General features: G+C 34.9%; 1 pseudogene; it reads left to right on the forward strand.

Annotated features, from left to right (window-relative positions):
• The first annotated feature begins 681 nt into the window (after positions 1-681).
• LOC104214492 (putative late blight resistance protein homolog R1B-23) lies at positions 682-6,716 on the forward strand (annotated as a pseudogene).
• Positions 6,717-14,283: the final 7,567 nt, after the last annotated feature.

Consider the following 14,283-nt stretch of genomic DNA (forward strand, 5'->3'; position numbering starts at 1 on the left):
TTTCGATTTCGATTTATCGATTTTTGGGGTTTATCGATTCGGTTATCGATTACACCAATAAGAAAATTTCCGGGATCCCACGAAAAGTATATCGCTATAAATACGCCTAATTAATATGGACAAAAAGAAGCTAAAATAAGACGAACACCGTTTATAACATAAAAATTGTGTCAACAAGCACATGCAACGAAACTAAAGTAAGGGATCAAACGTATGTCACCAACACTCCAATGGTATAAAAAGAACATCATCATGGCTGAGTTTGCAGTTCGCGAGAGAGAGGGAGAAAGGTAAAAGCGGCGCTGAAAAATGAGTAGACGAAATAATAGGGCTAGGGACTGAGGGTAAAGGAAATGGTATTATAAAATAAGGGTATATTTGTCTTTTTAGTATATCTTATCGGTTTATCGATAAACCGATAATTGAAGAGGACAAAATCGAAATCGAAATCGAAAACTCGAAAAATTTCAAAATCGAAAAAATAATTGATTCGATTTATCGATAAATCGATTCGAACGCGCACGCCAGCCATAATCCACGCCAAAACTTCGTTTAGCTCAAGAAATAAATACAAAACGAGTTACTAATAGCTAAAAGAATATACAGTATTTGGCCATCTCCTGGAAAAAGAAATTGCTCTTTTTGGTCCACCAACCCAGTAAGTCAACTGCAGCCCCCCCCCCCCCCTCCCAATTGATCTCTCTGCCATCTCCTCAAGCTCATTGTTCAGACAGAAGAATCCACTAGACCCATGATTTCAATTTATGTACTTTTTGGAGGAGGGAGAAATGAATCTGGAAAATCGCAGATACGTCCCTGAGCTGCACCAATTCAACCTTCTCCTCAACTGTTAAAAGCTTTTTTTCTGGTTTGTTCCCTATTCCTTTGTATTTTCACTCTCATTAATTTCTTTCCTGTAAGTCTCACTCACTTGGTCATAGAAATTCAATGAGGATCTCAATGACTTGATCAGATTTGAACTAAAATAAATCATATATAGAAATTCATTTAGGGTCTCTATAACTTTTCCTTGCTGTGTGTTTATTGGAAATAGTCTCTCTACATTCATTGTAGGGGTAATATCTGCATACACTCTATTCTTCTCGCAGAACACTTATGGGGTTATAATGGGTTTGCTGTTGTTGTTGATCTCTATAACTTGGAAAAGTCAAATATCTCATCCGGAATCATGCATGATCTTGTCATTAATTGGCCGATAAAATAATGAAGGAACTGAGGAGACCATCTTAATTTTGGTGTTGTTTCTATCAGAAAATGACTTGGTCAAATTTTGAAGTAACTACATATGGAGTAGTTAGATGACAGACTGAAACCATTAGTTTCCAGTTTACAACAGCTGTTGTTATCATAGGCGGACCTACGTGTATCGTAGGAGGGTCACCGGACCCGTAAACCTCAGAATTTTTTTTTGCATATTATATGTATATACTGTATATATACCTTGAGAGTCTCTTTATATTTTGTTAGGCACCCTGAAACACAAAGGTCAAGTGGGGGCACTGGTCAAAACCGTCGCTTAGCTTTGCTTTTGTGTGGGATGTCTTGGGTTCGAATCACGATTGCCTCTCCTTCTTCCCGGCATCCGGCAAGACCCAACAACTACCGGTAAAGTCCACACCTCTGAGGTATATTAAAGATAGTGGTGCCCCCGCCATCTTTAAATCCTGGGTCCGCCTCTAGCTAGTTATCACATTATTTGCAATGAGAAGAGGAGCTATGTCTTCAGACATACCTAATCCCCTTGAAATGCTGCAGCGTATTACACAGAAATGGAATTCCTATGCTCATATTCCTACAACTCTGAAACGGATTGCAGAGGAATGTCATTCATTCCGTATGGTTTTAGACGGATATCATTTTTCAGAGGGATCTTGTTCCCTTGACACACTGCACGGGATTGAAGAGGACTGGGGCTCATTCCTTGAGTTCTCAGATGAGTATCTGTCAAAGTTATCTCATCTACGTGAAACTCTGACGCAAACCGAAGATGAATGCAGCTCATTCCATATATTTCTTTCAGAGGAATCTGATTCCCTTGACACTCTGCAGTACAAGATACGTCGTCTCCAAGACAATCTTTGGCGGACTGTAGAGGAATGCGGTTCTTTACTTATATTTTCAGAGAAATATTTGGAATATTTCCCCTTTGAAACTCTGCAGAGGATCAAAGATGAATGTGATTATCTCGATCGGGACCTCTTTGCATTTGATGAATTTAAGCTCCTTGAAAGGAATTTCAACTTCCTTAAAAGGGATTTCAAGTTTTTGGATATCATTCTCAACTTGCAGATCTTCAGAGTTCAATCAGATCTCTTAAGAGAAGTCCGAGATCTGTTTAAAGTTGCTGTAGCTGATCTCATCCAGGTCTACAGAAGACAAGGGATCCACCAATTTTATGGCCGTGTCTCCGAATTGCAAAATAAGTTTTGGCAGACTAAGTTGGAAATCAGAAAAGCTAAATACTCTTTTTCCGAAGTATCATATGAACTTTTAGACGACAACGATGCTACTCTTATTTTCAATTTTGTTTTGGAATTCATTGATACCGTGATAGAGAATCTCAGTGATCTACTGAAACTTGATAATCCAAGTTCACCCCTTCATGTTGGGGGACTCGTGGATCAAGTTGAAAAGGCTTTAAAGGAGTTGAAGTTCATTAGAAGTTTTTTCTGCTTTGTTTCAGACAGATGCGTAGAGCCTCGTGTCAAGTATTTATTCTTTTCTCATTCTTTAGAAGTAGCGTTGCACACAACAATGGTTACTTGGTTGTATCTTCCAAGCAATGAAAAGATCTATCGAGACTTTGCTGCAGATAAAGGGTATCCCTTGTTTTCTGATCTAATGCGGAAAAAAATTCAACATATTGGGCCAAGCATCTATATTGAAGTCCTCCAAGCTATAAAGTTAGTGCAGTCACAATGGTATCCTGTTATCCAAATTAAGTATGCGGTAGATTGTGAAGTTGGATTTTTGAGGCTCTCCTACACATTTTGGAGGAGCTACAAATTTCTGGTTATTGCATAGCAAAAAAAGTAACCCTTCAGGAGACACTCAACTTCTTGAGAACCAATCTCATAGATCTACCAACAACGGTGCTTGAATTTCATCTTCAAGATATAGACTCTGTGATTGCTGATGCAGGAATTCTGGTTTACTCTGTGTTTGTTGATGCAGAAATTCTGCTTTACTTATTAAACGAAAAGGAGTAGGGTGATCTTGATTTCCGAGTCAAAATTCATAATCTCCTAGCAATGATTTATCTCATCACAAGAAAGACATTTCTCCTTCAGTCCAACTTGCCTGGAATTGACAGAGTGGGCTCTGCTGATTTTATTTTAGACAACAGGGAGAAGTTTCTAAGCCTCTATTCAAATTCAGTTGATTCTGTCAAGAGCCAACTTCAGACAATTCAGCAAGAACTCAAGTGCTTTCAAGCTGTTGTAGAAACACAAGACATACTTCAACATTTTGTAACACATACAAATGGTTTGGTGTATGAAGTAGAATATGTTTTGGATGCTTGTAAGAAAAAAGATTTTCCTGATTGGTGTCTTTTTCTCTGGATCTTGAACATTGGAGAGGATATTAGAGTGCTCATGGCAGAGGTAGCAGAGGTTCCAGAAATTACTGCGTTTGACTTGGTATTGCATAACATCACAGATGCTGCCCCTACACATACTTCTTCGCGATTTGCCAGCAATCCAAGCACAAATGAAGAGATGGTGGGCTTCAAGGATGTGATGAACGATCTAAGAGTCAAACTAATCAAAGGATCAGTAAATCTTGATGTCGTTTCAATTGTTGGAATGCCTGGATTAGGCAAGACAACTCGGGCAAACGAACTATATTTTGATGAGTTAGTTGTCTCTTATTTTGATATCTGTGCTCACTGCTGTGTCTCTCAAGAATATAAACGGAAGGACTTGTTACTATCCCTTCTACGTGATGTTACTGATGATACAACAAAACTTGATAGAGAGGCTGAAAATGAATTAGCAGACAAGTTTCAGAAACTTTTAAAGCCCAAGAGATACCTTATCCTCGTTAATGATGTCTGGAAAATGAGTGCATGGGATGATTTACTGTCATGCTTCCCTAAAAATAACAAAGGAAGTAGAATTATTCTAACAACTCGGCATTATGAAGTTGCATCTTATGCTAAACACGTTAGTGATCCCCATAAGCTTCGATTTTTCAATATTGATGAAAGTTGGACGCTATTACAAAACAAGGTGTTCAACAAAGAAAGATGTCCCCTGGTCTTAGAGGTTGTCGGCAAAAGCATAGCACAAAAGTGTGGAGGGCTTCCTCTTTCAATGGTTCTGGTAGCAGGTATCCTCACTAGAATGAAGAAGGAAAAACATTGCTGGGAACAAGTATCAACAAATTTAAGTCCAAATATTCAGGCTCAATCGGAGGGCACACTAGATCTGAGTTATCAGAATCTACCACATTATTTGAAACTGTGTTTTATATATATGGGAGTATTTTCCAGAGGACAGAGAGATTCAAGTCTCAAAATTAACATGGTTGTGGATAGCTGAGGGTTTCATTAACACGCACATGGAGAAGCTTTCTGAGGATATAGCAAAATTTTACTTGGAAAATCTTATAGGGAGAAACCTAGTGATGGTTGCTAAAAAGAGCTCTGATGGAAGGATCAAGACATGTCGCATTCATGACCTGGTGCTTGAATTTTGCAGGAAGAAAGCGAAGTTGGAGAACTTTTTAGAAAGGATAAGGTAATAAAAAACATTAATTAATTTTATCTTTTCAATCTATAAGGCTTCTTCTAATTATACCTATTTCTCCATTAACAGGGACAGAGGTTCAGATCCTTCTCAATTTTTCCCTCCAATGTGTAATACTTCACGCCGCTTATACCTTTATTCTCAAAGTGAAAATCTTCCAAAATGGTGTTTATTTTTCTCTCATGTGAAATCTTTCCAGTTCAGGGAGGCTAGAAATATTGCATTCTCTTCAATAGACTGTGTTTCAAACACTTTTAAAAATTTCAAATTTCTAAGGGTATTAGACTTTGAACTCACCATGATTGATTCTATTCCACAAGAATTAACCCTTTTGAAGTATCTTGCTTTTCGGACTGCAGAAGATGAATTATCACTCCCGGACAATCTTCGTAACCTTGAAACATTGATAGTTCAAGGACTTAAGAGGACGAGTATCATTATCAGATACCATTTGGAAGATGGTTAAGTTGCGGCATCTTCACATCTATGATCGAGCATTCTTCACTTTGAACAGTGGAGAAAAATTCTCAGAATGCCAATCGACAATGGTTAATTTGCAAACTGTTTCCTGAGCATGTTTTTTTTTGTGTGGACAATGCCGATAAGATCTTGGAGAAGACACCAAATCTTCGGAAACTGAGATGTGAAGTTTCCAAATTTGATGGCTCGTTTCCTTCATTTAGCAATATTACAAATCTTGAAATGCTCAAGGTTTCTCCCGGCACTACATTGACTTGGATCAATCAGTTGAAGTTACCATCAAGCTTGAAGAAGTTGACACTGTCCAATTTTCACATACGTCTTACTGAAGTTGCAAACCATCCAAAACTCGAGGTACTCAAGGTTGTTAGGAGTTACCCTTAGCTCCAATGTATGGGAAGTGAATGATGAGCAGTTCCTTCAACTCAAATTCTTGAAACTAGAAAATCATTCTTTTTCAGAATGGGATGCCTCAGATAATGCCTTTCCATGCCTTGAACACTTGGTATTAAGAAGATGTCGACATCTTAAGGCGATTGCTTCTTATTTTGGGAATGTCTCCTCCCTGAAATTAGTTGAGATAATATCGTGCAATGAAGAACTTGTCAAGTCAGCCGAGGCCATCAGGGAAGAATTAGAGGGAATGTCGGGAAATTCTGGTTTCGAGCTCTTCATCCCCAAGCAGCAAAAAAACAGGTGTGTTGTTGATCTAGTGCAACTGAAGTTAAACATGTTTATTTGTACACTAGCTCATTGAGTATTCGCTTTGACACCCTGTTACACGAACTTACGTTTTACTTTGAAATGGTAGAACCGTAGAACTATCAATCAAATTGTGATGATACTTTCAGCTCTACCTGTCAAAGGTAGAATAAATTTAAGAGTCCTTTTGTCAAATCTAAAACTAGGAAGCCCACGTTGCTATTAACTATTCTCTGCTCACGGCAGATCACAGATAATTTGATAATTTTATATAACGATATCCCAAATTAATCAACTTCATATATTCAATTCATGACAGAATACTGATGGTTGGAAGCTGAAATTCTAATGGTCATCTTTATAGTCCAGTCTTTCAAGAATAATGAATGTTTGTGTTTGTTATTATAGATAAAGAATAAGCAACTTCATTTCAACTCGAATTGAAATAGTATCAGTTTGTGCCATGAAGTTATGCTTTTTTTGAATGATCATATTTTCGTTTAAACCGTAACTTACGAGGTCGCCGCCTACTAATTTATTTATTTCCTTTACATATTTGAAGGAGTTTTATAAGCTGATCATGCAGTTGGTGAAACGGAGAAGCTTATATATTAGTTGAATTATTAGTGGTATCCTTACGGTATTCTGCAACTGATTTTAGTGCTTATTTAACATTCATGGATTGAATTTGTGTGAATGGGTGATAGATATTGTAATCTGTCAATTTGTCAATGTCAAGGTCTTTCACGGTATTTTTTATAATCGTCCATTATTCGTTTTCTTACGTGATTTATTTCTTCCTTATCATGTTGTGGCTAGTTTTGAGTTTCTTCAGACTCGAGTATTCACTAATAAAACCAAATCCATGTATAAGAGATTAGGTTCATTTAAATAAACATCAGAAAAGATACCAAATTACTATTCTTCCTTTATCTTTCTTCTTCCCACATTAATCAAATGAATGAATGCAATCACCAACCCAGATGTAGATGGCCCAGTTTAATAAGATGTTGCTTCTGTCTGGTTTCGAGGTCCAATTACAGGTACATCGTTGATCAATGCAACTGAAGTTAAATGTGTTTCTTTATACCCTAGCTTATTAAGTAATGGTTTCATCACCCTGTCTGAGCTTAAAACTTCTTCTTCAGTTGCACTCATTTACTCTTCAATGTGAAAAGGAAGAACTATTAATGAAATTGATGATGCGTTCAGCTTTACCAATCAAAAGTGGACTAAAGCAAATTCTTTCTAAATATAAAAACTAGGAAGCCGACATTGTTCATGACTGTTCCAAGGCAGATCACAGATAACTTTTAACGACGACATCCCAAATTAATTAGCTTCATATATTCAATTAGGCAAAGGACTGATGGTTGCAAGCTGAAATGCTGATATTCCATCCCCTGATCTTCATAGTCCACCCTTCGGGATAACTGAATGTATGTTATGATAGATAAAGAATAAAGGGCGGTGCACTAAGCTCCCGCTATGCGCGGGGTCTGGGGAAGGGCCGGACCACAAGGGTCTATTGTACGCAGCCTTACCCTGCATTTCTGCAAGAAGCACTAGATAAAAAATAAGAAACATTATTTGAAATGGGTGGTAAGACAACTTCCTCTGATATATGTGTTGGTATATTCCATTCATTTCGGTCCGGCAGCGGATACACGATACCTCGTATGTCATTGCAACAGACTTTGGTTTGTAATAGTCAGAGCAATAATCTTCCGGCATTAAAAACTTGCTCTTCAAGACAACCCAAGCGTGTGGGAATGGTAATTCGTCAACTTGGAACCACCCACAACTGCATTTTCTCTCTAAGAGGCACACGGTGTAATGCCTTCCTTCATCGTTCACCGTATGCAAGTATTCAGTCGATGGTACCACCTACATTTAAACATAGACCTATAAGTTTTAAACATTTTCAAAAAAAATCATTTATATACCAAAGAATAGACGTATTAATTACAATATCTATATACAATTAAAATATAATTTAAATATACAGCAGTATACTTTTATTTATCTTTCAGAATCATCATATATATTGAATTCAAACAAATATGTATTAAATACAAACAAATATGTATTAAATACAAACATATATGTATATATAAAATATAAAGACATAGAGCTGTATACAATGAAATATATTGAATACAATGGAATACATTCTATATGTAGGCTGGCAGAATATTAAAGATGATGACATCTTAACTGATGAATACAGTGATATACAGTAACTATCTGCTTATGAAATGCATATGGTTAGAAACAAAACCATTAAATTCAACTAACCATACAATGAGCATATGGACTGTATTTCGAATAGTAAAAATTGTATCAGAAATAAATACACCTTGTACTAGGGCTAAAAATTAAAATACACCTTTTTGTGTCATACTGTATGACATTAGAGTGTTACTCAGTGGTATCAACATGTTATCATGCTCAACCTGGGGACATTCTAGTGTTACATGGGCTTATAAACACAAGGCAGTTGGAATCTTCAAGCCTGGCTTTTGCCTTGCAAAGCCTGCTTAAAGCCAGCCCCAGCTACAATGTCGCTTTGAATTAAACTATCTCCTGCTACAACTTCTTTGTCAATTGTTGTTACGCATAAAGGATACATCCCGAATTCTCTGTTCATTTTTTTCAACTCTACATACACCCTATAACTCATGTCGTTATGTATTTCCATTGGCGTGTAAATTTCATCTACGTTGTATTCAATTTTGATTGACTTTGAGCGCAAATCTATGTCGAGTTGTTTAGAAATTTAAGCAACCAAATCATTGTACTACACATACTCCTTTCTTAGTATCACCTCAATCAAATAATCGACATAGTTGCTCTCACTGTCCCACTTGCCAGAATGACGCAGTAGCACGGTTAAACTTGTCATATGTATAATCGAATTATACCGATTTCTTTATATAATTATATGAAATCTGGAGTTTTATTGGTTGAAAATAGAAACACCCACGAACGATATCAACAGAAAAGGGAAGGATTAGAAACTCGGTGATTACTCTGTTTTGTTGTATTTATCGTCTGGAAAAAATATTCAGCATATTCGCGTCAAATACAGATTATGGGTGATGTAATTGAGTTATTTGAGTTATATTAGGAGTCTATTATGTTAATTGATTCACTTTCCGTTTAAAAACAGCTGAATAGACCATGAATTGTGATATTTACGTTACTGTATTCACAAATACGTACACTTTAAAAAATCTGGAAACATAACTATAGGAAGTAATATAGTAAATGATAGCTACAACTAGCTAACAACCACTAAACAATAGTGGTGTGTGAAAATTTCTCTATAAAATAATTTCTGAGTATAAAAGGACAGGAGGCAATTGGAATACATACATCATAACTTGATAGTTGGCCTGACCAGTAGTAACTCGAGGGGTAGTAATCTTTTATAGCAAGCCCAAGGTTCAGCAGTAATCTTTTACCACATAACAATTCATTTTTACAAGTGTGGTGATCTTCATTAGACATATACTTAACTTGTTGCTTTAATATATTGATTATATTACTTCAAATGAACCCTGGGCTAGCTATAAAATGTTCCATAAATAGAGCATATAAGACTTAATTAATATACAACAAGTAGATATAGCGATGGATTACTAAAACCCGTGTCTAAACCCTTTCGGGCAAGTTTCAGCAATGGATTAGCTACAGAAAAATTAACTAAGAAACGGGTTTCGTATTTAATTTCTTGTCAATTTCATTGTAAATAAAAATTAAACTGACCGTTTAAAAGTTCTTGTCGTTAATCGCTAGTATATGTTGTAAGTCTTTTCCACAAAAAATTCTGTCGAAAAATTGTTGTTATTTTCTAAATATTCCATAAAATAAACTTCCCTGCCCGAATGGGAAGAGGGTCCACCAAATTACGGTAGGATGCCCTTTAACGCCAATAAAAATTTGCGCAAAAACTTTTACCGTGTTATATAAATATCACATTATGGTGGATGTCTACTCTTCTTCCATGATCTTGATCTCAAGTGCTTAATGACATATTCAATGACATATTTTGTATGTTTAATGACATATTACATGACATATTTTCTTCACTTTTTATACCTATATAAAGGCCTTGTAATAGATAGAAAAATACACACAATTGAAGAAGAAAATCTCTTCCTTCTCTCTATCTCTATTTCTTGTTCATGTTTTACTAAATTGCTTTTATTTAATAACACGTTATCAGCACGAGTCTCTAACCAATTGTATATATATCTACAAAATATTTCCTACATCCGGAAAGATTGCAATTAGAAGTCATACATATCATCTCATGGTTAGATGTAAAGAGAAACTACATATGGTAAGTAATGGAACGTAAGAAGGTATAATTATGTTATACTTGTCATCCTTTAATATCTCATATGCACACAACTTCGTACCATACATGTATTGCATAAGCACATATTAATATTACATCATTCATATCACATGAATGGAATAAAATTTTCGAAGTTCTATATGTGAAAATCATAGTAGCAGTTACTTGTTGATATGAGGCATGTTATGGTAACCAAGGATATGTTATATAAGTTGTCTTATGCATATTTGTGTGTTAACTATCTTAAATCTGTCCTACCGCTTTTAACATTTTCTTTTACTTGGATGAATATTTTTTCCTTTTGGATTTTTGCACTTGCATATAGTAAAAAAAAAGGAGAATAAAAAAATTGTCCTACTGATTAGAAGAATAAATCATCTTGAAGAAAACAAGAAATACTTCACATCTTTATCTAGGTTGATTAATTACTTCTTTGAAATTTGAAAAACAAATCAGCTACTGAGAAAGTATACTTCATAATTTATGGTCGTATCATTTGAAAGCAAACAATGATTAGTATAACTACTAGAAGAGGTATTTTCGAGTATCCATGACCTACTTGATGCTTGCTACTGACTTACCATTTTCAAGTATTTTATATGAATGATGCAGAAGCTACAACTGGTAAGTTGTTACCTATAATGTCACTTTTCAAGTAATATAAATGCTGAATTTATGTATTAGTACTATATATGTGTTGTTACCTATATGATATACTTTTGATAAATTTATTCACTAATTGCTTGGTTGAATTGAGTGAAGGAAAGTCATGGCGTTAAATCAAATCCAAGAGGTAGGGTATACCCCGAAAACAACAATATTTTTGAGAGAGAGTCAATAAATATTATGACAATGATTTTATAATCCATTTAAACTCTAATAGAATTTAGAAGAAATATTCTGACTACAAAAGGTTGTATTTCATATAGATGCTACAAATAATTAATAAAGTTTTACGCTGATTTGAGATTTGTACACTTATTTAAGAAAGCAAATTTGATTTGCTAAGTTGCAAATTAGTTGTGTATAACTTTCTTGGCATGTGTTTGAAATTAAGGCTTGAGAATGAACCTCAATATTGTTTAGCCTATTATGCCACTGATTGAGGGTAAGACATCGAGATGCTCCATAATGATAAGAGTTGGGTTCTAGTCCCAATTTATTATGGCCTAACATGTCTTTATATTGGTAAGACATTGGGTTTGAGTCCCACTATACCATATTGACGATATAATGATGACTAAAGAAAAATAATATATTTTTCATTAAAGGCATGAAGATTGTCCCACTTGATTTGCTCCATTCTTGAAGTGAATGTGGTAGCAGTGCATAATAAGTTTAAATGAAGACAAGTGGTTGAACAACGAACGTGGGCATTCCAAAGATCAAAATAATAACAATCATCACTATGATTATAAAAGGAGAACAATAAGAGTTCTCAAAATAGTCCTTCAAAATGTGAAGGCAATGTTTACCATCAAATTGGTATGAAAATAATAAGCACGTTCCTGATTATGATCCATTCCTTGAAAAGAATGTGACTTGTGATAAACATTGAGAATGCAAACCCATTCCTAAAGTTGAATGTGACAACATGTGATAAAAGCAATGAATAAAGACATGAATTCATGATTATATGAATACAACACAACTCACCTCTAAGGGAGGTTTGAGTGAAATAAAGAGAATAAATATTATTGTGTGGTTACATGAATATGTCATTGGTCGCGTACATGTGATACGCCAAATATTATTTTGTCATGCCTTATAAAAGTTATTAATGGCAAAATTAAAGCAAGAAATGATTTTGCTTATGATAATTCTGACCATGACAATTTATTATGATATAAGTTTCTCCGTGAAGGAGACATTTACCATATGAATGGTATGATAAAGATCTTGTAGTACAAAAGTTGTTAAGAGCTCCGAAAAAACTAATTTGTTACTATCCGGATGAATAAAATTATTCATGATATTGATATTGTAAAGTCTCAAAAGAAACTTTTTGAATTTCAAATGTATAAGTCAAAGTGATTGGCCTATTGAGACTATAAATGAAAGGAAGATTGAATATCTTCATATTTCTATAATCATACCGGGTAAATATGAAAGATTACCCGATTTTCTTTCTATTTGTACTACACAAATATAAGCATGATGCTGGAATCATATGCCACAAGTAAACTAGAGGCTTACTAAAATAAATACTAGTTGGCATGACCGGTTGACCATCCCGGTTCAATTATGATGCGAAAAATTAATTAAGAATTATATTGACATATATTGAAGAATAGAAGATTCTTCAAGAATTCTCTTGTGCTGCTTATTCTCATGATATACCAGTTAAGGTTGGGATTGAATCCCTTGATTTATGGAACGAATAAAAGGTGATAAATATATGGGCCTAGTCACCTGCCATGTGGACCGTTTACTAATATATAATTTTTAATAGATGCATCTATTCTATGGTCACATGTGCATTTGTTATCAACTTGCAGTTTGGCTTTTGCAAGATTGCTTGCTCAAATTATTAGAGCACAATTCCAGAATATAAATGGTGATGATTTATCTTGATAATACTGGTTTAAATCCAAGTTGGTTTAGCAGAAATTGTATGCCTCCAATTATAGCTAAATCATTGGTTATGAGAACAAAACTCCAAAAAAAAAAAAATGAATTTTGGTATGAGATGTATTATTTAATATACAACAGCACTTGTACGCATCTAGCCAAGTTATGAAAATTTCTCCCTATCACAATCGGTTCAGGGTCAGAAACCAAATAATTTCTATATAGAAATATGGATGTGCTATATGATTTAATTATGCCACCATAATGCAAAGACATGGGTTCCCAAAGAAGGTTGGGAAATGTGTTGGTGATCCCAACATTAGGGGGAAAAATGGGCAGCTGAGAAAGTGATACGTCAAATGAATTATTATGAATACATATAAATCCTCGTACAAGAAAATATGAACTTGAAGTTCAAGTGATAATTCATTTACAAATTATTGTCCGACGCATTTGCTGACCCAAAGCTAAATGTCATATTTCAACTGCTAATGTTCCAAATAGAATAAAGTCCAGGGACAGAGTCTATGGCACGCATGAAGCGTAATAGACCAATTGGTTCCAAAGATAAAACTCCTTGAAGAAGGAGAGGGGCAAATGTTCAAGATGGTCATAATAAGGAGGCAAGTGCTCTAGAAGAGCACCACGACATAACACTTCGTAAGACCTCATGTGAGAGGCTCAGGTACCTGAAAATAATGAGATAAAGATATCTCACTAAGTTATGTTTTTATTAGGTAATAATGGAACCGACGTAGAGTGATCATCGATGATATTGTTAACATAATGTCGCGTTCAATATTATTAATATTGACGAGGATCTTGAGCTCAAATCTGTCATGAAATTTGAACCGATAAATGATTGGCCAAATGAAAAATACGCAATAAAAATTGAATTCACTTGAAAAAATGTGAAGTTGGGCGGATAGTCCCAACACCTGAAAGTATAAAGCCAATGGAGGTATAAATGTGTTCTTGTGCAAAAAGTTCAAGTCGATAGACATAAAGACGACTTGTGACACAAGAAAATTAGTAAATATCCTCACATTGATTATATGGAGACACGTGTCTCTTATGGTGGATATAATCATTTCAGGTTTTAATCTGGCAATACATGAAAACTTGATATGCGTATAATGGAAATCATTGAAGGATTAAAATTGTTCTGAAGTATATTAATGTTTCCAAGAAATTTATTAAATAAAGCTTCAAAAATCCTTATACGGATTGAAACAATCAGGGCGCATGTGGTATAAACGCCTGTGTGAGTACCTATTGAAAGAATGGTACAAGAATGATTCAATTTGTCCTTGTATCTTTATAAAAAGATCTGGATTTGAATTTGTTATAATCTCTGTGTATGTTGATGATTCAAATATCATTACAACTCCG

The sequence above is a fragment of the Nicotiana sylvestris genome, chromosome 5, assembly GCF_000393655.2.
Source record: "Nicotiana sylvestris chromosome 5, ASM39365v2, whole genome shotgun sequence".
Classification (NCBI taxonomy): domain Eukaryota; kingdom Viridiplantae; phylum Streptophyta; class Magnoliopsida; order Solanales; family Solanaceae; genus Nicotiana; species Nicotiana sylvestris.